The sequence below is a fragment of the Zosterops lateralis genome (assembly GCF_965231275.1).
Source record: "Zosterops lateralis genome assembly, chromosome: 5".
In the NCBI taxonomy this organism is placed as follows: domain Eukaryota; kingdom Metazoa; phylum Chordata; class Aves; order Passeriformes; family Zosteropidae; genus Zosterops; species Zosterops lateralis.
Window position 1 is genome coordinate 55854279 of NC_139766.1, and position 24317 is coordinate 55878595.

A 24317-nucleotide genomic window follows, 5' to 3' on the forward strand; every position below is an offset into this window, starting at 1 on the left:
TGCTGCCATGAAGATCCTTTCTGCACCTTGTTGCTTTGACCACATCCCACTTGCATGTTTTTCTTATGTGGTTACCTCTGTTTCACACATCCAGAATAAACACTGTGCTTTTATCTCCAGGCTTTTTTCATGGCTTAACTCCAACTTGAACATCACCTCTACTGCTACCAAGATCTACTTCTACTCTGCCATGGAACCTTTTCCCCTGAACTTGGATGTCTGAAAACCAAACAAACACTGGCATGCAGAGAAGAGACACATTCATTGCTGGAAAACTCTCTCTGGTCATCCCATAAACCCTTCCTCTTGCTGCAATGCCAAAGACAGACCCCACATCCGTTTTCAGAGGGTCAAAAAACCCCTCCTGACCTTGTGAGTGTCACTAAAATCAACATATGCATCTCCACTTGCATTTATTTGGTAGATTTTTAAATAGACTCTGCTCTCTGGCAGGCTGAGGGATCACTGATATATATCCCTGGCCCACAGCCTCCCTACACTCCATCTATGATGCCTTACAATAAGGGGGCTCTGGGGCAGGTGTCCCTCCCAACTCTGCAGTCATAAAGCACAGAGCACATCTGGTTGCGATCCATGTCAGGGCTTCCCAGATGTTACAGGAACCGGATAATATTTGAATAATAACAATAACATGCCCTGCTGTTTGTTTTACGGCACCTTTGTGGTCGTCAGCATGCCCTATGTGTTACTTCAGTTTGCTCCTTGCTATCTCTACATGGCAGTCTTGCAAGAGTCCTAGAAAGCCTGATTTCCCTTAAAATCATTGAGAATCCAGGGGAAAAACTTGAAGAGAGCTGGTTGGCATTCCTAGCAGCTTTCCTCCAACACAGTTTTATATCCTTGCTCTCTCCCAGCTGGCTCAGCTCCTGCCCTGTTTATTTTCAGCAGAAGGCAGGAGGAGGCCAAATTAATAGAAAACAGGGAGATTTCTGGCTTTCATCAAAATCCAGAGTTCTGACCAGCATGGACAGAAGAAACCACTTGACAAGGGGTTTGCAGGACAGCAAAGCAAAGTCACAGGGATATTTGCAGGAGTGAGCCCAGGAGACTGAAGTGCTGCTTCAGCAAGGGCAGCATCCCTGCATCCTCAGGGAGCAAGCATCCCAGGCAGAGGAAAACTGGTTTTATGTACTTCTCAGTTCCTCAGGCTCCTTTAAAAACAATGTAAGGAAGTACTTTTAGGAAAGAAAAAATAAAAGCCAAAAAAAACCCACCGACAGTTAGACATTATTTTCTCTCTGCACACTGTATATCTTGATGAGCTATTTGGCATTGCAAGCCTTGTGTCTGCAAAGAGAAAAAAGGAAGACAAAATGTTCTGTAAATGCAAATATACAGCTCTACATTAAGCTGAGTATCTCCTGATATCTCTATATAAAATGAAAGCAGTGCTTAAATTCTAGTTCTGGAGTACCTGAACTACACAGAGGAAAAGCAGTTCTTAAAAAGATCTATTATTGAGCAGTCTGCAGGATGACACATCTGCTTATTAATATACAGTAAGCTTGGAAGGCTGTGGATGTGAGTGATGGATTCTGAAGTACTGCCTATGTACATCAAATCAGATCGCTTTTTGTCAAAGGCAAAACACAGGTCTGGGAAACTGAGAACAGGAGAGAGAAGTTTTCACAACAAAAATATAAGAGTAATAATTATTAGCTTCCACTGTTTCTGCAGACAAAAGGGCAATCACTTTAATTCTTCTGCATCTTGGCAAGCCTCTTATTTCTTAACTCTAACAATTAGCATGCCAAATTAATGTGAACCAGGATGCAATTACTGAAGAGCAAGGAGGGGAGGGGCAGACAGGGGCAGAATGACTGCATGCTCAAATTATTTCACTTTAAGGAACATCTCAGTAAAACCAGCTCAGGAACCCTATTAACAGAAGTAAAAGACCATGGAAGAAGAGATGTGAATCTAGGCCCTCTCCTATATGTGCTGCGTGTGAAAGAGAACTATTCCTACAACCCTACCATGGATTTTATGTTTGCTATGGCACTGTTGATAGGAACAAATTAAAAAAATATATTATTAATAATAATAATAATAATGTTTCTTCGTTTCCAGCTGATGTCCATTTAAGACATACATACATCTCATGTCACCAGTGTCCTCAAATCTTAACAATAGGTTTCCACAGCTTTTCTGTTTTAAATCAGAAATTAGACATGTGTGAGTTCTACAAAAATTAGACATGTGTGAGTTCTACATTATCTTGCAGTTGCGTAAGCTTCCAGCCATGAGAAAACTACCATTTTCACTGAAGTAAGTAAGCTCTGCTAGCAGGTTAACAGTCCTATAATTTTAAAAATGTTTCACAGGAGGGAAAATAAAATCTAAAATCAATTTTCAGAAATTAAGATTAAATCCATATACTTAGAGGTTTTGCTTCCAACTACCTTTTCCCCATATTAATGTTTCCCATACAAACTCTCACAGATGGACCCCATTAGCCTCTGCAGGACAGGGATGGTGGCAGGACACTCATAGCAGCACAGGGCAGTCAGAAACAGGACAACCTGGAAGGAGGGAGGACTTCAAGGATGAATACATTTGGGACTCTATATACACCCAGGTCACATGATGAATTTTAACCTTTTTCAGCCTGCAAAAAGTAAAAAAAAAATGTTCCAGTCAAGCTCTCTATATACTTGGCTGTTACTGCAGAGGCCCTCAATGCCCTTATGGCCATAGAGATCACCCAGGTCAGAGTGGTGGGGGTGTGCAAATTTGCAATTGGGTCAAGTTTGCTTACAAAGGGGGCAGGGGTTTGTTGGCAAACCACCTGCTCAAGGTGGACAAACCTTTGGGGTGTAAGGGTAATTCTGCACTACTTCCCTTTTCTGGCACAGCGCATACATATACATTACCCGCATAAGCGTGCGCATGGTTATGTAAACTGTCACAACCAAAACATTTGGCTCCACATCCGTCTTTCCCTGGGGAGCAGATGAAAGAGCATGTACAGATGTGCACTGCTGGAAGCTATTTGGAAACCGCAGCAATAAGGGTGAGACCAAGAAACAACTGAGGAGAGAAAAACAAAACCACACGAAACCGAGGCCAAGCGGTGCATCCACCTGAACCAGTCAGATTGATCAGATAGATTTGCTTTTACTTTAAAATGACCTTAACTGGGGTGCTGTCAGCCCGTATATGGGGACGCATAATACACATTTTTAAATAGTGAAAACACGTTAAGGAAGAAAAACCATGAGAGAGTTCCTCTAGAAACCCTAACTGTGAACTTCCCGGCACAGCAGCAGCTAAGCCCCTGCCTTAATCATGCATGTGTTTTGCATTTTTTTTTATTGACTTTTCAAACTCATAAAATGAGAAAATAAAAGAAAATCTCGGTGACTAGCCACACAACCAATCTTTCTGGTCCTATAATCCCACAGACCTCTACAACACAGTTTTATTTTAAACACCTGGGTAATCCTGTTGAAGTCAGGGAGATTACTCATGGATGTGGAGTCAAAGACGTGACTCACCGGGTGTCCCTATGGATGGACAACACACAATTCCCACAGAGACCCTCTTGAAACACACAGCCATAATGACAAATTTTTTTTCCACACTTTCTTAAGGGAAAAGCTAAAATAAGAAGCAATGCAAGCATGAGACATCAGCTGCTCATCTCAAGTCTGTGGAAAATCAGAAATATCTCAAAGGCGACTGGGGAGCTGGGGATGGGATGAAATGTTAATGCAACCCCTGCCTGACCCACAGTCACAGTGTAGCAGCTAAAGCCATAGTGGATTCTAGCAAAAATGAATATAACCTGCAGCATCTTTACAGAGACTCTGCAAAATACAGGAAGGTCATCGACTAAGCAAACATCAAACGAAGGATTATCTTAATTTATAAAGAAGTGGGACCAGGGGAAAGCAGGCCAGGCAATTTCCATCTCCACCAAGGTAGGATCATATCTACCTGTTTGAGCTGAAGGGAATTGACTCCTTCAATAAGTCCACTTAAGGTCAGTAAATATCAGTCTGATGACCTGGAAGAGGCACATATTTCATAGATACTTTTTTCTTTTTCCTATTGCTGATCTATAATTCAAGTGTGGACTTCTTCCAGCCATGATTATTGTTTAAAATCACACAACCCCAGGTCTAATATTTCAAGCATCCAGGTTTGGGTTCTTTAATTGCAACTTTCTGTGACTTCATGATTTATTCATCTCAGGATGCACTCAAAAGTCTAGCGTATCGCTGACATCCCCACGCAGCATACTGTTAGCTTTAAAATTTCATAAACCACCATGTACTTGACAAGTTGAAAAGTTAACAAGGGTTATAAGGCAAGGAAAAAAAAAGCATGCTGAGCTCTGATCAGCTCAGCCCCCAGAACTCCTGGCTTTTCGGAAGTGCAGCACACAGTTTGGTATTAGAAAGGGAGACTCTATTACAATATTGTCCTTATGGCCCATGTTTCCCCATTCCTCAGCTGAGCTAAAATACATGTCTCCTCTTTAAGGAAAGCAATACTTACTTCATACACACTGGCTGTAAACTATCAAACAGTGTCTCTGTCTAATGCTTAAATTAAGCCTTGCTCACAGATTTTTTTAAAGACTTTTGAAAAGAAAATGGCTTCTGAGGCCACTCAGTCCTACGTGGCCACATGAGCAGCGAGGAGACCCCAAAACCTGCCCTTCACCCCCACACAAATCAGTGGCCACCTACACACTGGGTACAGAGTGCTCTGGGGAAAGACAGGAGAAACCCTCCACAATTGGAAATGAGGGGTCTCACAGTCCAAACAACTATGCAAGATGTCTTGTTTAAAAGAAGCCCCTTTGCAGAAAGAAGTGCCAGCGAGTTCTTCCTGAGAAGGTTTCCATGAGGGTAAATTAAAGTTCTCAGACCACAATCAGCAGAAAAACATTACAGGCAGACACAGACATCAGGTAGAACAAAAATAAATGTATGAATATGACTTATACATTAATATATAATACCCTACCAACATCATAGGCATCAAGTTGTACCCTATATGGACCCAGCGACTTTTTTTTCAAGTCTACTGAATTATCCCACCAGTTTCTGCATGCTCCCCCTGATGCCTGGAACTATTCACAAAGCAGGTTTGCTCTGACGAGCAGGCAGTAAAATGACAAATACAAGAATAAATGTCTTTTCATCTCACCAGTGATGGTGCAAGCTCTCTCACACTTGCCTGGGCTCAGCGTCAGCTACCACAGGTCTCCCTCAGAGATGAAGGGGCTTTGGCCATACACATGAACCACCATGAGAAGGTTTAGGGAATGACAAAACTCCCTTTTAACCCGTTTTCAAGCCTATAAACAACACTTTCAGAGCTGCTTACATTTCTGTTGTCCTGTGAATGGATTTCTTCAATGGGAAAGCAACAACAGTCATTCACTTTCATCCCAAACAAAACAAAAGGACCACAGCTAAACCAGAAACCGTGTGTGTACAGCACCAGAATATTTGATTACCACTTCTGAAAATATACCTGCATAGCATGAAAAATTTCCCAGCGGACCATGCTCTGCTGTGTTTTTATTTTACAAATGCAAATTGAATTTAAGCAGCTTTTGCAAAGCCTGTTTTGTTAAGAAAATCAGCCAGCAATGTGATGTAGCCCTACCTCTGTTTTGCCTACATTAGCAAGGACAGGCTCCAATCTGCAGGATGGGACAAGGGGCAACAAACGGGCAGGCAGTGATTTGGTTTCTGCACCAAACTCAGAAATTAGGCAGACCAGGGAGAAATTTCAAGCTCACTTAGTGAACACTAAGCTTATATGAAAACACATATTATTACAAAATGGGCTGCAGTGGGCTCTCCTTGAAAAGCAATGCTGCAAACTCAAACAGAAGTATAATTTAATAAAGTGCAGTGAGATTCAAGCAAATAATAAAACCTGCTGTGATGAGAAGACTAAATGAAATTGCTTCTTCTTGTCCATTATACCTTTATTTTTGACAAGGGAAACAAAAGCTGGGAATAAAAATTTCAGGCTTTTTCATCCCCAATGGGTTCCTATGGATACTGAAAAGGGAGAAAGTGCCTTGATTCTGGAAAAGATAATTAGCATAGCTTCAGAGTGAAAACCAGGTAGCAGCAGTCACACACAGATGCAGACTTCTGCAAAGACCCTTTAACAAAAAGGCAAATGTTATCCCTAACCTGATTTCTAAAATGAGTACATAAAAACACATTCATTTCATGCACTTCCCATGACACTTCATTACTTCCCAGAAAATTATATGCACTGGCTGTCTTTTCTTCCATGCTAAAATATACACTGCACCCCACGCTGGCTCTTGTTTCTCACACACTGCATTTTGAAATACAGAGTAGAAACCTCCTCGGGCAGAGAGGGTAAAGGAAATGTATGACTCAATAAAGCTAGCCAGCATTACATGCAAAACTCTCCTTGTGCTATGCTCCTCAAACTCTTACCCTCTTTCTGCTGAGGCCATTAAAGCCGTTAAGTTGGGTTTCTTGTAATTTCTGTCCCTATGCTTCTCAACCTGAAAGAAAGGGCTGATAGAAAATCTCTGATCCTTCCTGAAACAATACTCACTTGCATCTCCCCAAGTGTTTCAGCAGTAAGCCTGCTGTCATGAGCACTCTTGTCCATAAATCTGTCATCCCTGATCCACTCCCTCTAAGCACCATTCGCATGGAGAAACAAAGCCACGTCACTGGATTACTCTTTTAATTACTCTTATTTGGATGGCAGTGACACCCAGAAGGCCAAAACCCCAACTCTGTCAAGCAATTCTTCAGTGATCCCCATGTGAAGCTCAGTGAAGAAGGATAACCTGTTTTCTCCTCTTTCATGCCAAAAGGTGACTGCATTGGTGGTGGTGGTGTTTGAGGACAAAACATACCATTAGATCACTCTCCAAACTGTCAATACAACTGTCTTTCATTAGGACTTCCACATTCTAGAAGGATAAGATGATTAATCACTTCAATTCTACCAGCCATTATTTCTAATTAAAAACCAACCCATAAATACCTATTTTATCGCTAGGTCTGTGTGGTAAATAAATTCAAGTGGTCAGTAAAATACTCACAAAGGAAATTACATTTAAAAAATGACTTTTCATTCCCAAGTGTATCTTCCTAATTAAAATGGCTGTTTCCCATATATATCCCAGCATCACAGCCTGTAATAATTTAAAGAGTCTTTGAAAGCACAAGTCTCAAAAAATGCATTAAAATAACTTCTTACCATCATCTGTTCAATGGAAACTAGAGCATTTTAATATTATACTACACTTCTCAATGTTGACACTTTACTGCTTCTCTGTCTCCCAGCCAGGCAGTGAAAAAGTAAAGCATGAGCAAAAGGAGAAACATGCAAAATGTGCAACTTCCCAAACAGGCAACTTCATACATTCAGATTAATTACCCTCCAGTGCTGATGACAAATGCAAATCTGTATTGGTAATTACATCAAACCTTCTTTCCAGAACATCTCAAACTTATGGGGCTCTTGGGGCACCTTGGGGTTTTCCTGGTAAGGAAGAAAAACCTTTTTTGTTTAACAGTGCAAAGAATCTACTTAGAAGAAGCCCCCCAAGGTGGGACTGCCAGGCCAAGACACTGTGTGTGGTCGGCACGAAAATGCAGATGTTAATACCCTTCTAATCATCACTTCACATCTAGCACAGTCATAACTTACTCCATATACACGGAGCTGTTACACAAACTCTGCCCTAGGAGCCCCAAAAGGACCCACTCCACAGAAAGCAGAGCAAAGTCCTCCATTCTTTATGGAGCATGTGGCAAAGAAATGCAGCCCTGCTCCTTGGTACAACTCCAGTGACCAGGGCAGAAAATGGGACCCAGAATCCACGGGCTGTTTTTCACATTTCAATTTCCAGAGGAAGAAGCAGAAGGACCGTGCTGGGCATTGGCAATGTTTACATTGCAAAGGAAGGAAGGAAGAACAGTTCAACTGAGACATGAAAAAAGGCAAATGCTGCAAGCAAAGCACAAGCTGAACTACTATCTATAAATATTTGAATTATTCTACGCAATATCTCAGAACATAACAAACAGCACTGGGATTTATATTAAAATGATCCCTCTGTGTTGTTCCTGTATGTGTGTATGAATCATACATATTCTTCTTTAGATGCACTGCGTATAAAATTATAGATCATATAAAAAGCTAAGGACCAGAGTTTCAAAAGCGCTCAGCACACATTTAGATACTCACTGTTAGCAGAGACTGCTGGAGAAATCAGCTGACTTTTTTTTGAGGACAGCAGGGATGGCAGAAGCCACCACCACACTCTTGAATTTTGCTGATACACAGCCTGGATGTGAAGACTTTTCCAAAACAAGGCCACCGTATTTATGCTCTTAAGTGTGTGCTAAATGCACTTAAGAAAACCTGACCCTAAATGGCCAATTTTACCTATGCTGACTCTGCTAAAAACCATGACAAAGACATAACCTAACATTTAGCCCAACTATAGCACACTTGAAACACTTATAATGTGCCATATGTACTACTAGTTATTTATTCTTTAATATAAACACTTAAAAAATTAATTACACGCTCTGTCAGAGCTGTCTAATACATAGGCAATCCCAACTATAAAACACTGCTGTGCTCTTTTCTGTAATCACCCCCACCTTTTGAAATTACCTTCAGATGTTTGTTAAGGGACATTAATGTCTCTGAAATCTAGCAAGAGGTAAAATGTTGCACTCAGCTCTGTGCCATGTATATAATTCCTGCACCATTAACTGGCAGCCACTAATTTTATCCTTAAACGACAACACAATTTTATGGGACTTTTCCAGAGACCAATTATTGTAACTCTTACTACTTTGGGAGGACACAAAAAACCTTCAACTGCATCAAACCAGTCTATCCGGAACTGCAATTCTTCAGCTCACATGGTTTTATAAGGCTTTAAGTGCGCTGCTGTGGGGGTTTATGGCGTGATTCCCCAACTCCCTGGTCAGACACACAGCAAGAACAACCCTGGCAAACTTGCCTTCAGCCCCACTTCCACTGAGAGGCAAAGATCTCCTTGGGACTAACAAGCAGCCAAGTGCTGGAGTGCACAAAGCTGCACTGAACAACAGGGCATAGAAAAGCTGCCTTGGATATACCATTATGTGCACCGAAAAAGGAAGATACAAATGTGATTTTAAGTAAAACTTAACAGATGACCTTTCTAGCTTGGGATCCGTCGAAAATTATCTCTACACCTTGGAAATTATGCGAGAGGAAATGAAGACAATGAATTTAGCGAGAGGTGTTTTCCCTATTTCATTAACTGCAGGGTGATTACCAATCAGTTGTGAAAGTTATTAAAGCAATTTGTAACTTTAGGCATCTAATGGCATTTATGCAGGAGGGAACTGGCAATCAACACTACCTAATTCAGCTTGAGGTGTTTCTGTTTTTTAATATATCATAAGCAAATTATGGCTGTGCCTCTAACAATATGCCACATTTGAATATGGCTCTTAGTTTGCACTGGTAATTTCCACATTTTAATTTGAACTGACAGCCAAGGATGGCGTAAGACTGTTTCTCACCCTCCTTGCCCCCCCCTTTTAACATATAGTCCAGAAACTGCTCTGAAAAACCCTGTTTTTGTCTAGAATAAATAAAACTCCTCCTGAATATGCAAAACTCTTTCTAAAGAAATAGAGAACTGTTAACTAAAATAATTTGCTCCTGCTCAAGTGGGACTCCTTAATTCCCTCACTTGGAACAAGATGCAATAGAAATAAACCTGGACCAAAGCCAGGTGAAGGGCTGCTGTAAGAAACCCATGTGCTTTATTCCACAACCAAGTCAATGAGACTTCATCACCCAGATCTTCCTCTACCTACTTTTTACCCTGTCCAGAAGGACTTTTTCTCATCATCATCCTGATGAGTTACTGAAGTTCACTGGAAATTGAAGCACAACCAGCCAAACAGTCACTTTTTTACCAAATCCCAATAAATTAGTGTACCAAATATAAAAATGCTTATGGTAATCAGTTACCCTATTAATTTTCTTGTTGCTGTTTTTGAAATGTGGAATAATTCTGAAAAAAACAAATAAAATAGACACCACACAGCTCTGCCTATATGGTTCATAATTGTCCATTACAGTCTATTTCCACCTACAAGACAATGGGCTGGTGTATTCTCCATTGGAGCCCTTTTGCTAAGAAATAACTGAAATCTCAACTGTCTGACATTTAAATATAATATTGACTTTTGAATTGCTATTTTAGTGGCGTGTCTAAGCAGCATGAATACAAATGTGCTGTGCAGAAATAGACATATTTCCACCACTGAAAAAAACCGAAGAACTCAACAAAAAAACCCTTCTCCATAGGGCTATTTTGACTGCAGTAATCCCGTAATTGCCTTCTCCACTTTCTAAGATTTTTTTTTTCCTTTCAGGTGTGACAGTTGATCGGTCTTTCTCACTTCACTTTTACAGATGCCAGCCTATGGGCATTTACTGAAGTATGTGTCTTAATTTCTGACAACAAGTACTGCTGCATTTTTGAGGAAGGTTTTGGGAAAGAGTCAAGCAGTTCTACATGCTTCTGCATCCTCACAGATGCGACACAGGTACTCAGATCGAAATGAAAACATCGTAAAATTATTTTGTTTGTTTTACTAACTTGCCACCAAGTAGCTCTTGGTACAAATGGAGAGATCTGCTGGCTCCTAATACCTCTGCAAAAAGGTACCTTTTGAAGAGTGGTTTCTATGATTTAAAACCTAAGACCTTCAAATCTTCCCTCTTTATAGTCAGCAGGTTTAGCTGCTCAATCTAAAAGCAAGGTGCAATTAGTGCCTGCAAGATGCTGGTTAGAGGTGGAGTTCACAGGAGCATTTCTCCACACAGGAGAGACTGAAAAATCATCCTTATGTTCTGGCATTTTCCAGGCTCTGCCACCTCTCCGTGCTGAGGAAGGATGAGCACGATTTTTCCCTTAAAGGGTTTTCATTCTACATTCACCAAAAAAATGCAGTTTTACTGCAGGAGCAGGAGAGGAAGGTATGGTGGGGCAGATAGTAAGTTGATTTGAAAATGACTGAGAAAGGCTTTTTCTCCTTACTTATAACTCAAGACTTACTGAAGTTTAAAATTTGAAATGTTCAGGTTGGCTAATCCCCTCTGGGGCTTTGCATTACTAGTAAAAGTTATGACAGGAAAAAGACCTGGATTAGAAGTGGTTACAAACTTCAGCTTTCAGGGAGATAAAATGGATGGGACAGCACACAGGGGAAAGAAGTTTCAGGAAAATTCCAGTTTTAATACCGTGACACGGGTAATACTGCAAATCCACTCTGCTGTTTTGACTTCGTTTTTTGGGGAGGTTATATCTGCACTTTAATGCACACCTTAAACAGTGAATGAGTATCTGCATAGGTAAAAAATACCCACAAGGTAGCTCAGTCCTGTTGGGTGGGCACAGAAAAGAGTTATATTGGGATTAAAAAAAAAAAAATAAATAAATCAATGTCTGTCCCTGTTGAACGCATGAGGGAACACTGCACTGCAGGAGAGAGAATAAGGGAAGCATCTTTTCAGCTCTAACTCTTAATGAATCAGGACATAACTGAAGGGGGAAAAAAATGTTTAGTGTTTTTCAGCTGTTGTGACACGCACTCACAAAAATCCTGATATGTAACCTAGCAATCCATAGGGCCTTTCTCCTCCCTGCAATTGCATTGCATCATGAAAATCACTGAACCAAGTTCACAACCTAACATGGACAGTTCCAGTTATCTAGCAATCCTGTCCTCAGTGATGGAAAAATGAGAAGAAAAAAAAAAAAAAAAAAAAAAAAAGAGAGAGAGAGAGAAAGAAAAAAAAGCCAAACAAATCCAGGAGAGACAGGTGAAAAAATACTGGAGAAAAAACCCAAGAAATATTTTGTCTGTTTTCAAATAGTTATGCATAAAGTATTTATGTACGTATTCCGAGGGGAGGTGAGTGAAGAAAAGAGGCACAAGTTGTAGGACATTTATTTTGAGCATTTCCTAAAGTGGTCTTACTGCCTTATACAAAAGTAGTTTTATTTGTACATTGTGTTGATTTACAGCCTTCCCTTCTAAAAATGAAAAAAAAAAAAAAAACCAAAAAAAACCTGCCTATTCTCTGCAATAAGGGTTAAGTGTTTAAACCTGTCACTTCTTCAGAAAAATTATAAATTGGTCTATGAAGCCAGAGAGAAATAAAAAGAGAGGGAAAAAAAAGAAGTCTTAAATGGCTAAGTCATTTCAGCAAGCTACTATCTCTTTTTTACATTACATGAGAATCTAATTAAATGATTCAAGGGGGAAAGGCAAAGTAGTTCTCAGGCTGACTATACTTGACCTTTCTTCCTTCAAGGTGACAAATAAACAAACAGGATGCTAATTATTGTCTCAGCTTGAATTTGCACTTGGAGAAAAAAGTTTTGCTTAGCTAAGAATATAGGGAAAGCTGTAAACTCTCAGGAACCACATACTTCATCTTGACTTTGTTATGGCTTTTGATGTCCAAAAAAGCATTCACTCAGGACACCTTCCCCAAGCTTACAGTTGGAGCAGAGCTGAGAGCACAAACATCCAACTCCTGCCAGTTCTACTCTGACCTGCACAACTGGAATACACTTGGTACAAAACTCAGCACTGGGTATATACTGAAGAACAGCACTGCCAAACATGCCTCTTATCAGAGGGGAAAACACCAGACTTCTCTCACCACCAAGGGAATGGAATAATTCAGTCAGGGTTTTGGAAGAGCCCATCAGAAGGCATGCCTTTTGGTTTGGCAATGTTCCCACTACAGAGCCCTTGATGCAAACCACAGACTGTGGTCACCTAAATGACTGCTTACACCACGCTCTCTGGTTAGAAACCCACTCTGTGGCTGCCCCAGCCATGTCTCCTGCACTTTTCTATACAGCCACGTGGGCAGCAGAAATGAGATTTAAGGCTGCTTTTGTGTAAGAAAAAGAGCATTTTCTTTCTCTCTCTGACCTTGAACTCTATCAGGGCACACATCTCCTTTAATCCTCTTCAGGGAAATCCTCAGCCTCTTGAAGATGATTGCAAACCTCCTGGCATCAGCTTGAAAGTGGGCCAAGACAGTTACCCTTAAAACTTTCAGAAAATTAAAGCCACCATAGGGAACTCTGAAAACCTGCATGAATGAGAAGCCTAGGTCCCAGGCTCTTCCCTTGTATAGGTGTTCTTCAACACTTCACATAGTCAATCCAATAAATACATTTATCCATTAAATGGTATTAAGCCTTGGGAGTTGCTAAGATGTTCTGCTTGCAAAGCTCTTGGATTGTGACTATCCTGATTTCCACAAAAGCCAGGTCCTCACCACACAGATAGGTGAGTTTTCTGGTGCAAAGTAGCACAAATACTTGCTGTGACAGGAAACTCAAAGCAAAGAAAGGAAAATGCTCCCTTAACTGCTCTTGATGTCTACATGGTAGAGGTATTTGTTCACTGTCATGAAAATTTTCTAATTCAAGCTGCAGCACCAGAAGATTTGTTTAATAAAAAACACCATGGATGTATCCACCTGTTCATTGTTCATCCTTCATCTGAAATGGATATGTAGCTTCTAGGAGCCATGTCATGGGTTTTGAAGAGTATCTCACTGGAAAGAGTGAAGAAGTCCTGCTCAGGAAAAAATTTGCACAGCATGACCAAAGCCTGGGTTACTTAAGCATTGAGTGAAAAATGAATCAAAAGCAACAGGTCATGGCACAATGGAAAGAAATACAAACAAAAAGCCTTTAAAAGAAATCAGTGCCACAGAGGTGAAATTACCAATGCTTCTCCCAGTGACACTGGTTGTTTGCTCACCTTACAAAAGCTCATGAGCCGTATTTTGCCCGGGAAGGCAGGGTTCAGCAGTGAGTTTAAAAAAGTCAAGTCAAGGGTCAGGAAATAGCTCCTCAAAATATAATCTGTTAGATGCAGCACAGAAAGTGGCTTTTAGAGACATAAAAAAGAGTTATGAAGCAGGTTCTTTACAATGTGTTGGGAAAGAACTTTTATTTGGTGAGACTGCACCAAGTACTTCTTTTCCTGATGGTTCTGTGCACTAGCTCTTAAGCTACAATGAAAAACAATCCCATGCAACTTTAAATATTTGTTTAAACCAAAATGGCTCTACTATGCCTAAAATGGACAGAAGTTTGCTTTTATCGGGAGATAGTGCAGCAAATCTTTTGGAAATTTTTTATCAGTGTTCCACTTTGCAACATCCCTGCTGTAAATTTTACCATGAGGAATTCATTATATAATTGGATGTGGCTCTACCCAATTTATTTTTGCTTCATGAGAATCCAAACATAATTCATGATTCATGTATAAATTATATCAGGAGCAAGTGATCTGAGTGCAAACTGCATATTGCATTAAAGAAGACTGAGATGCTCAACTTCAGGGTGTAATATTTTCATTTCAAAATGGAGAACAAGTATGGGAAAGACTTTTGAGCTTCCCTCAATGTCAGAGAGTGAAACTCAACAAGCCCAGAGGGTGAAGCTTCTGTCAAGCCAAGACAATGGAAAATAAAAATATACATTAGTAAGCATGCAATTTAAATGCAAACTTCAGTTATACCAATCCAGAAAATGTTAACCAAGACAATCAGCCAGGAGGAGCTGGCACTGCAGAGTTATATATTGGGGTGTTGATGAAGATATTTTCTAATTTTCTTTCCTTCTCAGCAGGTTAGTGTATACCCAAGACAGCAAGAATAACAAGAGTTTCTGAATGCTTAACTCTTATGAAAAGGTTAAATCCCTTTTCATAGGAGTCATAAGAGTCATAGTCACCCTTAAATCTTGTTAGAAATCATGCTTCCCATCTTCAACAAATCAAGATGAAGCTTCTGACTTTGCTTTTCTCTCTACCTTGTTTTGTTGTTTTTTTGTTGGTTGGTTTTTTTTTTTCCAGAAGGGCAAAACTGAGCTAGCTGGAAAAGATCCACACATTTTGACATTTCATCAAAACTCCAAGAATATAAAGCATTACACAAAAACTGAATTCCCCCCAGAAACCTACATTATTTCAAAGACAGTGAAAACAAGTCAAAGCTATCTTGGAAATAGTTTTCCATCAGCTGGTCCACTACAGACCTTCTGAAAGGACTGAAATGTTCCATTTTCTCCTCTAGTCCACTTTCCCTTGATAAAAACCCTCTTTGCTCATCTACCAGTGGAAAGCACCCAGAGGAAGCAGTCAGGCAGGGAGCTCAGCCGACTGTGGGAGTCATGCAGCACTCGGGAAGGACCAGCTCAGGATGAGCGAGCCAAACTTGCAGGTTTTAACAGTGTTAGATTCTTCTGCACGATCTGCACTAGTAGTGGCCTTCCTTTTTGATTTTTCCCATTCTCCCCTGAAAAATGTTGACATTTTCTGCAGCAGCCAAATCCTCTTCCCTTTCCACTGCTGGAAAACAGGTTCAGCTCAAATGCCTTACAGCAGCCCCAATAGGACAGGGCTGGAGCTGTGGCAGAAATGGGTATTTCCCATCAGAGATATCTCACCCCATCACCAGTGAGCACCCCCTTTATTGAGGCCAGGGAACCCTCCCATTGGAACATGGGGCTTTACAGGCTCCTGGGGTGGCACAGTACCCTCAGGCATGGCTGAAATGGACTCAGACTAAAAAGACAGAGAAAGGGAAAGCCAGAAGAGGACTATAATGACCACTTATTTGTTGAAGCACTGAAAAACACCTCAGACTGAAAAACACCTCAGACAGTTTTAATAACCAGCAACACTTTTACTCAAACTGAGCCTTAATTTTTTCACAGAGCTGCCATCACTTTCACCTGAGACCAAGGAGAAGACAGATTTGAAGAGAAGGAAGCTACAGATTGGGAGATGGGAAGAGGAGATAGTGACCCAAATGTCCATGCTGATGAAAAACAAGACACTGGGAATACAGGCAACTCTCACTACTGGGAAGCCCACAGAGGACAGAAAGAATTAACGGCTCTCTCCATTTGTAGCTGATGAAAAATAGGTTTACGTATTTCAGGAATTCACCCCTAAGCATTCTTTGAGGGCCTGATTCAGCATCCACTGCACTTAATTTAGCCATGTAAATGCAAAACTACACTAGAAAATAAGTACATACTAGAAAAGAAGCGACTTATGGCTTCATAAGACTGAAAGAAAGCATCAGGCTTCTTTTACCTACAGGAAGTTCTACCTGGCTTTCCTAGAGAAACCCACCAGCAAAAATACTGACCAGTCTTTCCAGAAGAAGGAAAGACATTATATCCCTTACAATTCTGGCCTATTCAGCTCTCAGCATTCAGCACTAAAATACACCAAGGTTTTGACAGTCAGAAAATCACCTAATGCTACTAGGCACTTCTTCATAGCAAATTATTTCCAACATGGATGTGAAAATATCTTCATCATGTTGTCCCTCCAGACTGCTCTGGAGCAGAACTGAGCTTGCAGAGTCATTAAAATGCCAATGACCTGCCATTAAAATGCAAAAATGCCACCATAGCTAACAGGGGCATAACTTGCTGTTATTTTTAAGTGAATACAGAAGTGTGTTGAGAAAGCAGTTGGAGGCTACGTAAATACCAAACTCCATTAATGGGAAGAAAATATCCACAGCATTGTGGCCATGGGCAGACTGTGAGGTCCTCTGCTTGCTGCAAACCAAGTCAGAAACGTGCTGCAATAAATGAGAAAAAAGGAGCTCACATCTCATGTTTCAGAGTGACTTTTGGAAAGCAATAGCTGCTGCTATGAGCCACACCTTCCTACATCATGAGTGGAAAATTATCCACTTAAACACACACACACACACACACACACATACACACCTAAGAAACATTCCAATTTCTTTTTTACAAACAGTGGGAATAATTTCTACTCTAAATTAGACCTTTGTAAATAAATGCAGAATTACAGAGGCCTGCTAGGAACACCAGCAAACAGCTTGACTTATAGTGTTTCAAATGAACCAAATCATGGCACTCAGATCATATGAAAGCAATTTTTCTGTGGAAAATTGGTTTTGCAATTCTCAAGCTCTGCTGTAATAGAACTCCCTATAGTGTATTTGTGTGTCCACTGATTCCAGGGACTGATTTGTGCTATATGTTTGCAATTATTTGGTAAGGATATACCAATGACATAACCCTTATGACTTCACAGGCTAAGCTCACCTCTTAAAGAACAATGCTTGGAAGTATTTTTTTTCCACATTAATCCTCCACGCACTTTAAGTAATTTATGGTTACTTAAAGTTTTACAATTCTAAAAATTCTTTGTAGACTAAACCAGATGTTAATCTTCATTTCTAAAAGGCGTTCTTGAACCCAACAGAGAGATAGCACCATTGATTAATAACCAAATTTTCTGTCATGTCATCTTTGAAGGATAGTTAAGGAAAACTCCCTTGTGAAATGTACTTTTGAAATATTACTGATGTCTGGATTTCTTTGATTTTTCTCGCTCTCCTTTCACTGGTTCTACTCCATAAAAGCTTCTTTGCATCCTTCAAAAACTGTCTTATTAAAAAAAAATTAAGTTCCTAAATAAGTCTGGCCCTTTGACTAAAATTACAATTAACAAGCTATGGGACTGAAATCTGTCCCCAAGGCAGATGCACAAACCCAACAAAGTAAACTGGAATAGCTACTGTTGACCTCAAAAGCACCCGAATTTGGCCCACTGCAAACTTTGTAAGAATTATTTAAGACTTAAGTCACTAGACACCCATCCAAAAATCAAGAAAGCTATTCAAGGTTTATTCTTGCTATATCTTTTAGATAATATGAGAACCAACCTTAGCTATCATTAGATTGGGAATTGCTATGGCCTCAATAGTATGACTAATATAAAGCAAAATATGTGATGACCAGCTATTAACGAAAGAGCGCTAAATATTTAGACAGCTTTGCTGGCTTGTAAAATAAACCAAAATTAGCGCCTCACTGCATTCCGCTCCAGCAGGATATTACTTTAAAGGTGGCCATAAGCAGCAGCAACCCCTACAGCTGGGACACAAGCAAGTCTTGTATTTTGTTTGGTGAAAGACCCAGGAGTGTTGCCCACTGGCATACAAATTTACATTCTGGAATTTGACACCCTCTCTCGAATCACTCAACTGTTTACCCTCCTCTTTGTCATCTTCCCTAAATCCTGGCAGACACAAAGCATCTGCCAGGAGGTCATGCTGAAATCAGCAGGCAGGTACCACGGAGGAGCTGCTCTGATCTATGATGGCTCCAACCACACAATGGAACTGGCACCTTCCTCAGCTTGCTTGGTGCTCGTCAGCCAAACGGGAAAATGCAGTCTGATTAGAGGCTGCTTTTTCAGCGAGTGCCAAAATAAAACTTTCGCCTTCCAGAGGGACACAGATTATTTATTAGCAATTACTTCTCTCGAAAAACTCGCTTTTCCAGGAAATCGTCTTTTCTCTCTTCACTTTGGAAAGTTTACACACAGCTTTCCAGGATGTCACTAAAGTGCGAGCAAACTATTTACATTCCTGCCATATGTCTATTGATACCCTGCAGCTGTCTATCTAATTTACAATTACATACCAAACTCCTGCTTGCGTAACCATTTGCATGCTTCCCCATTACATGTTTTTGACACAGTTAAGTAGATGTAATTTTTTTTTTATTTTATAAACCTAGCTTTTTTTTTTTTCTTACCTTAAATTTGCTCATGTCTACACACTTCTCCCAGTAAAAGAGGAGAAGGATTAAAAAATAAGCATTCAATTTCCTGGGTATTGGCAGGTCATAAGAGAGACAGCACTACTTCCAGCCTTGGAGGTTTTCAAGATGACAGCTGTGCAAAGTCACTATCAAGCTGGTCTCATGCAGACAAATGCCCTGCCCTGAATGGGAGACTGGACCAGTAACTCCATATATCCATACTATGAGCTGTCCTATAACTTCCAGATCCTGCCCTCCTGGAACAGGAAAGGAAACAGCATACCCTACTTCTTTCTGAACAAAGAGGTAAGACTCGTGCCACACACCAAGAAACACAGCCCTCCTCCCTAGGAGGCTAAGCCTAGTCGTGCTTCCAAGAGCTTTACAGACACTATTAGGCATTAAAACTCAAATTCTGTGTGCATCCAGATGCCTGCTTTTAAATGCAAGCATGTGCTGTGACTGACTTCATGAGCCAAGCAACTAAATGCAACAGCAACAGTCCTGTTAGAGCCACGTGTGCAGTGCCACACATGAAGTAACCCATCCCACAGGAACAGGGCCACTTCCACTGCCTCCATGGTATTTCCTGAGTGCAAATTCCATATTCAACCTCCAAATGTCCCCCCAAAACACCTTTTACAGCTCAAAGGGAAGATGCAACTGAGGCAATATGTAAACTTCATGTGCAGGCTGAAAGCTGGAGCACAGAAAAACACTTTGGGAAACTGTGAATGAGCACTGGTCTTGTGTGTCTGTGTATGTGCATGGCTCCTATTATAAAGGATGAGCCAGTTTGGTATCCTCACTCATTTGCTATCCCCTAGCATCCCTTCATAATTGTCATGCAAAGGAGGATGCAGCCTCAGCAAGGCCTGGGGAAAAGCTCAGCATATTTGTCTCTGCAGTGAAAGGCTGACAGGTATTTTTCCAGGGCTCCAGGGGGAAGCAGGGAAAAAAATTAATTTCCTAATCCAAATAAAAGACTGGGAGATTTTAATTCTTTGTTCTATACCTAAACTAGTATTAAAATTATATACACATATCAGAAAAAAACTAATCAAGTTTTCTTTTCTGGTGAAACAGCATTCTAGACAGAAAGTTACTTTAGGTTAATTAAAATGAGTTACATTTGATAAAAGAAAAAGTCTCACTTCCCTCTTTTGCTACTAAAAACAGAGTAAGAGTTACAACTCTAAATGCAAGATATTGAACACAAAAAATATCATCAATTCTGCAACTATCAAGAAGACATTCTGACATCTTCCAAATTATTTTTGTCTTACTTCTGCTCAAAAGAAGACCCCATTAAAATTAATGAGCATTAACAAGCAATTTTGTTTTGAAGAAGCAGCTTTTTCTAAGAGGAAATTGTTTCAACGGTTTTCTTTTTTTTTTTTCTGTTTTGATCACTAACTAATTATTTGAAGATACTGGAGTTCTCTGATCCTGGACATATGACATGGATTATAGTGAAACCAGCTGGAGATTAAATTTCAAACTCACATATGGAGCTCATGACCCTCTTTATGAATCATCACACCATTTGTTTAATATTTAATGCAACTCTTAGTTACTCTGAAGAAAACGTTGAACAACAGGGGCCCATAAAATTAAAATCATACAGCAAAATCACAGCTACTTGCAAGCCCTCTCTCTTCTTTGGGACTTCATCACAAATCTGTCTGATCTAGGTTCATTAAGTTTATTTTTTCACTCCCAAGATAGTAAGATATGATGGAACACTAAAATTTCATATAAATATCTTTGATTATAGTTTTCAAGCCTCAAGACATCGAGCCTTGCCTTTCATGCAATCCTAGGCATGGTAGTATCTTGAGATTAAAAAGAAATACTTCCAAGCATGCTAATCTATTGAAATCTTAGATTCTTAGACGAGCGGGAAATTAAAACTGTGCAGTTCTAGATAGAATTTTACTATCTTAAATTCATAGACCATGCACACTGGAAAAGCAACTGTCTCAGTCGTGGTGATCTCTTTTTCCTTGGCTCCTTAACTCACCAACATGAACAATAAATTTAGAAAAATATCAGTAGGATCTCGGACAACGCAAACCTGTCACCAGGAACATTTTATCTACCTATTTTGGCAAAGCTAAAAGAAATACACTTCTTCTAAATATATTTGTACAGCTTCCAAAAATTGCCATGGCGACAAGTGCTATTAAATGGTTGTGTGAGAAGTTTAAAGCTTCACCACCACCTGCTCATCTGAGGAAGGTGAGCAAAGCCAATCCAAAACCCACCTCCCCACCTATCAACCTGAATCTGTCTTTTGCTCCAAGACCTGTTTCCGCTCAACATGAAGACCCTTCTTGTCTTCAGCTTTCAGACCAAAGCCCAGATTCACATCCAATCCCTGACAGACATCCAACAAGCAAAATCTCTTTCCTGCCATGTTATTTTGTGGCATCAAGCATCCCTCTGCCTTCCCTGATCCCACTCTGACTTACCCCCATCATACCAAAAAATTACCCACCTTCTCACACCTAGATGCCTGTTGGATTGATACAGCATAAATCAAGCCATGTAATGCCCATGTGGTTCTCTGCTGTTAAATCAGCATCAGTAGGCACAAACCTTTAAAACCTCCTTTTAATATAATGCCTGGTTGAGTGGATTCTGTGCCTGGAGTTGTGTTTCCACTCAGAAGCAGTGCTCCAGGCAAGTCTCAAAGCACAGGCAGTGTTGATTGCCTTGAGCCAGAGTGTGTTAGGCTTGCAGCTGGGAGATCCTGGTGACTGTGCCAGCTTTAAATGCTGCTGCCCTGCCTGTACAGAGCCAGTGGCAGGGGATGGGTGAGCACTCCTCATCCTCCCCAGAGCAGGCTACTGCAGCCCACACCAAAGGCTGCTGATGCTACCCTAAAGAGAAGATGGAAGGCTTTCCCACAGTCATTTCTGCAGGTCTGCTGAGCTTCTTCACTCCTGCCCAAGACAACATCCACATGGGCAAAATGGTTTTTCACATGGAAAGAACCTCCAGTGTAGAGGAGAGCACTGTGCACCTCCAAACCTGCATGTGCTACAAGTGGTTTATTAATTTCCCAAGCTAAAAGCATGAAGTGCAGCCCTGACTTCTGCACAGCCTCCATACCTCAGCACTGAGCATCCACAGAGCATCTGCCTAGCTGCTCAGTTACTGTCTCTGCAAGCCTGAACCCATCTGCAGGGGTAGATCTGGAAACAGAAATCCCAGGCTGCCCATCTACCCAAATAGGGCAGCAGCAACATTCTTCCACTGAAAACACCAAGCACCCACTCAACAGAAAAAACAGGTACCTAAAAGTGATTTTTCTGCCATGAAAGCACCTGTTGTGCTGTGCCCTGCTGAATTATGTACGTAAGCATAGACCTCCCAAGCCCGGCAACACTGTCCTTGCCATCTCTTGTGGCTCTGCAGTTTGCATAACTATTCCAGCAGCACCTTCTTGAATGCTCCCCAGCAGAATTAATTAATGTTTGCACAGTACTTTGAAGATGAAAGTACTAAGTGACTGCTAAATATCAGGCCAGATTCTCAGCTGGTTTAAAAAACAGCATTTGCAGTGCAGCATCTGGGCCAACAACCACCCTGGCTCATTAGTGAGACTCTGTAGCAAATGTGGAGAACAAAAAACAATTTAAGAAAAATAAAAAGAATGTAGAAAAATAAAAATATATGCAGAAAAAACAGCACAGAAGTAATAACCTTCATGTCTTTCACAGAGTCCCTCTTTCTGCAGGAATACAAATCTGCAGAGCCATGACACTCTTCTCCTTCAAACCTCCTTAAAACTCACCTCTGCTGAGATGCCCACAAATCATTCAGCACTGATTAGCCAGCTGATGTACTGTGACTTCTGCACATTACACTTACCATAACCAGCCTGCTCTTAATGTTGGCCCACCCCATCTGTTTACTCAACCTGCTGCTTCTTTCCTATCCTCTGCCTTCAGCATTTGCAGGTTTTTTTTCTTTTATTTGGTGTCAGGCCTAGCCCAGGGATATACTGACACTGACAAAATGTCTTTCCAGTCTTTTGCAGGCTCCATGTAATAAGGACATGCAAAAGTCAGTCTCGAAGGATTAGCCTCAACAGGTTTAGACCCACTTACCCAGTGTGTTCCTGTATAAAATGGTGGATCATGGAAAGCAACCCATGATGTTTAAGTGGCGCACATGTTGCACATAAAGCAGCTGTGTGCTTTTATAAAAGCCACTGTGCTGCTGCAGTTCAAAGGCTAAACTTCCTGCTTATGCTATAATAATTTAAATATTTTTTTCTAATAGCAGAAATTGCTCTTAAAATTTTAGCTAATGTGGTCCAAGAAAAAAGAGAAAGAGAGGAAGGGAGGTTCCTGCAGACTGCACTCATCTGATGTCAGGACACCACGGCTGATGGGAGAGGCACCTCCACCAGCTGGACATGTGCAGGATGAAGCACTAGCAATGAGTAATATCTGAGGATGAGGTATCAGAGTGAGTCATCTCATCGATCACAAAGGGACTGATACTGCATGACTTGGATCTGGTCAAATCTCTCATCATACCCACGTGATCTAAGGGCGAAACTCAGGCTCAAAAAACAACTCCACTTATTTCAGGGGGAGGTCATGCATGCAAAGGGTGAAGATACTCCTTCCGTGGCCTCAGCAGACCTTTTATTTTTGACCTGTTCACTAAATCAGTCACATGCACCATTCACAGAGATGCAAGAGGAGTGCCCTCAAGTTTTTTCCCACATGCAACAGCGAGACTCTATCTAACAAATGCCTAAAAGAGCACTTAACTTTTAGATATTTAAATTGAAATGTTACACCCAAAATAAGCCTCCATGCTGGGCGATTCCAGCGACTGCTACAAGTCCCAAGGACACTATCTTTGTAAGAATGTAGGGTTTTTAATAAAAAAAGCTAAAAATCAAAGAGAAAATTGGGGCCATCAGCCTCAAGTTTTTCATCTGTACTTCTTTGGTGCAGCAGTACTGAACAAAACATAAGAGGAGAGGATGCCCCTACCCACCTGAAAACAGGGAGACTGCCCATATACACACTTTGGCAGTAGCAAAGACTCACACATGCATCCACGTGGGTTAACTTCCAAGCCTTGTGCCTTGGGCAAAGCTGGGTATTATTCCATCTGGTTGCAGATCTTTCTTACCCCAGTCTGCTTCACGCCTCTGCTGGCCAAATGAAGCCTCTCTCCACTGAGAAACATTCCTTCTGCCTCTTCAGCATGACTTAGGCTGAGGCTCTGCACTCACAGCCCTAATCTCTAGAGAGCTGGGATGAGATTTTCAAAAGCACTTAGCGTTGACCTACCTCTGCTCCAAATCAGTCTGATCATATTAGGTTAACTATATCTAAGTTTGGCCATGTATATTTTGTCATAATAAACTTACCCCAAAGAAATGCTGCTGCTTTAATACAAGATTACAAGACCTGCATGTACATTTATGCATCTCAATAAGGAATCTGATTTTCCAGTTTCATGTTTGTGGAATTATTTTGGAGCACGCTGAATATTTATTTAGTACTGGCAGAACAGAGGTCAATGCAATTATTTCCCCTATAAATTGAGTGCTAAAGAAGCACTGCAC

The 24317-nt window shown here is 40.8% G+C and overlaps 1 protein-coding gene across 11 annotated transcripts in view; it reads right to left on the reverse strand.

The window, feature by feature from the left end:
• The window catches only part of ADGRL3 (adhesion G protein-coupled receptor L3), a 491337-nt gene that overhangs the window by 369947 nt on the left and 97073 nt on the right, over positions 1-24317 (reverse strand). For 2 of the 11 annotated variants that reach the window (XM_083862084.1, XM_083862083.1), the window contains exon 3: positions 7426-7530. The exons of 8 other annotated variants lie outside the window; for them this stretch is intronic. The gene's annotated coding sequence lies outside the window, so the exon portion shown is untranslated. Of the gene's footprint in view, positions 1-1235; positions 1309-7425; positions 7531-24317 lie in introns of all 11 variants that reach the window. One more of the 11 variants, XM_083862082.1, reaches the window with a different exon arrangement.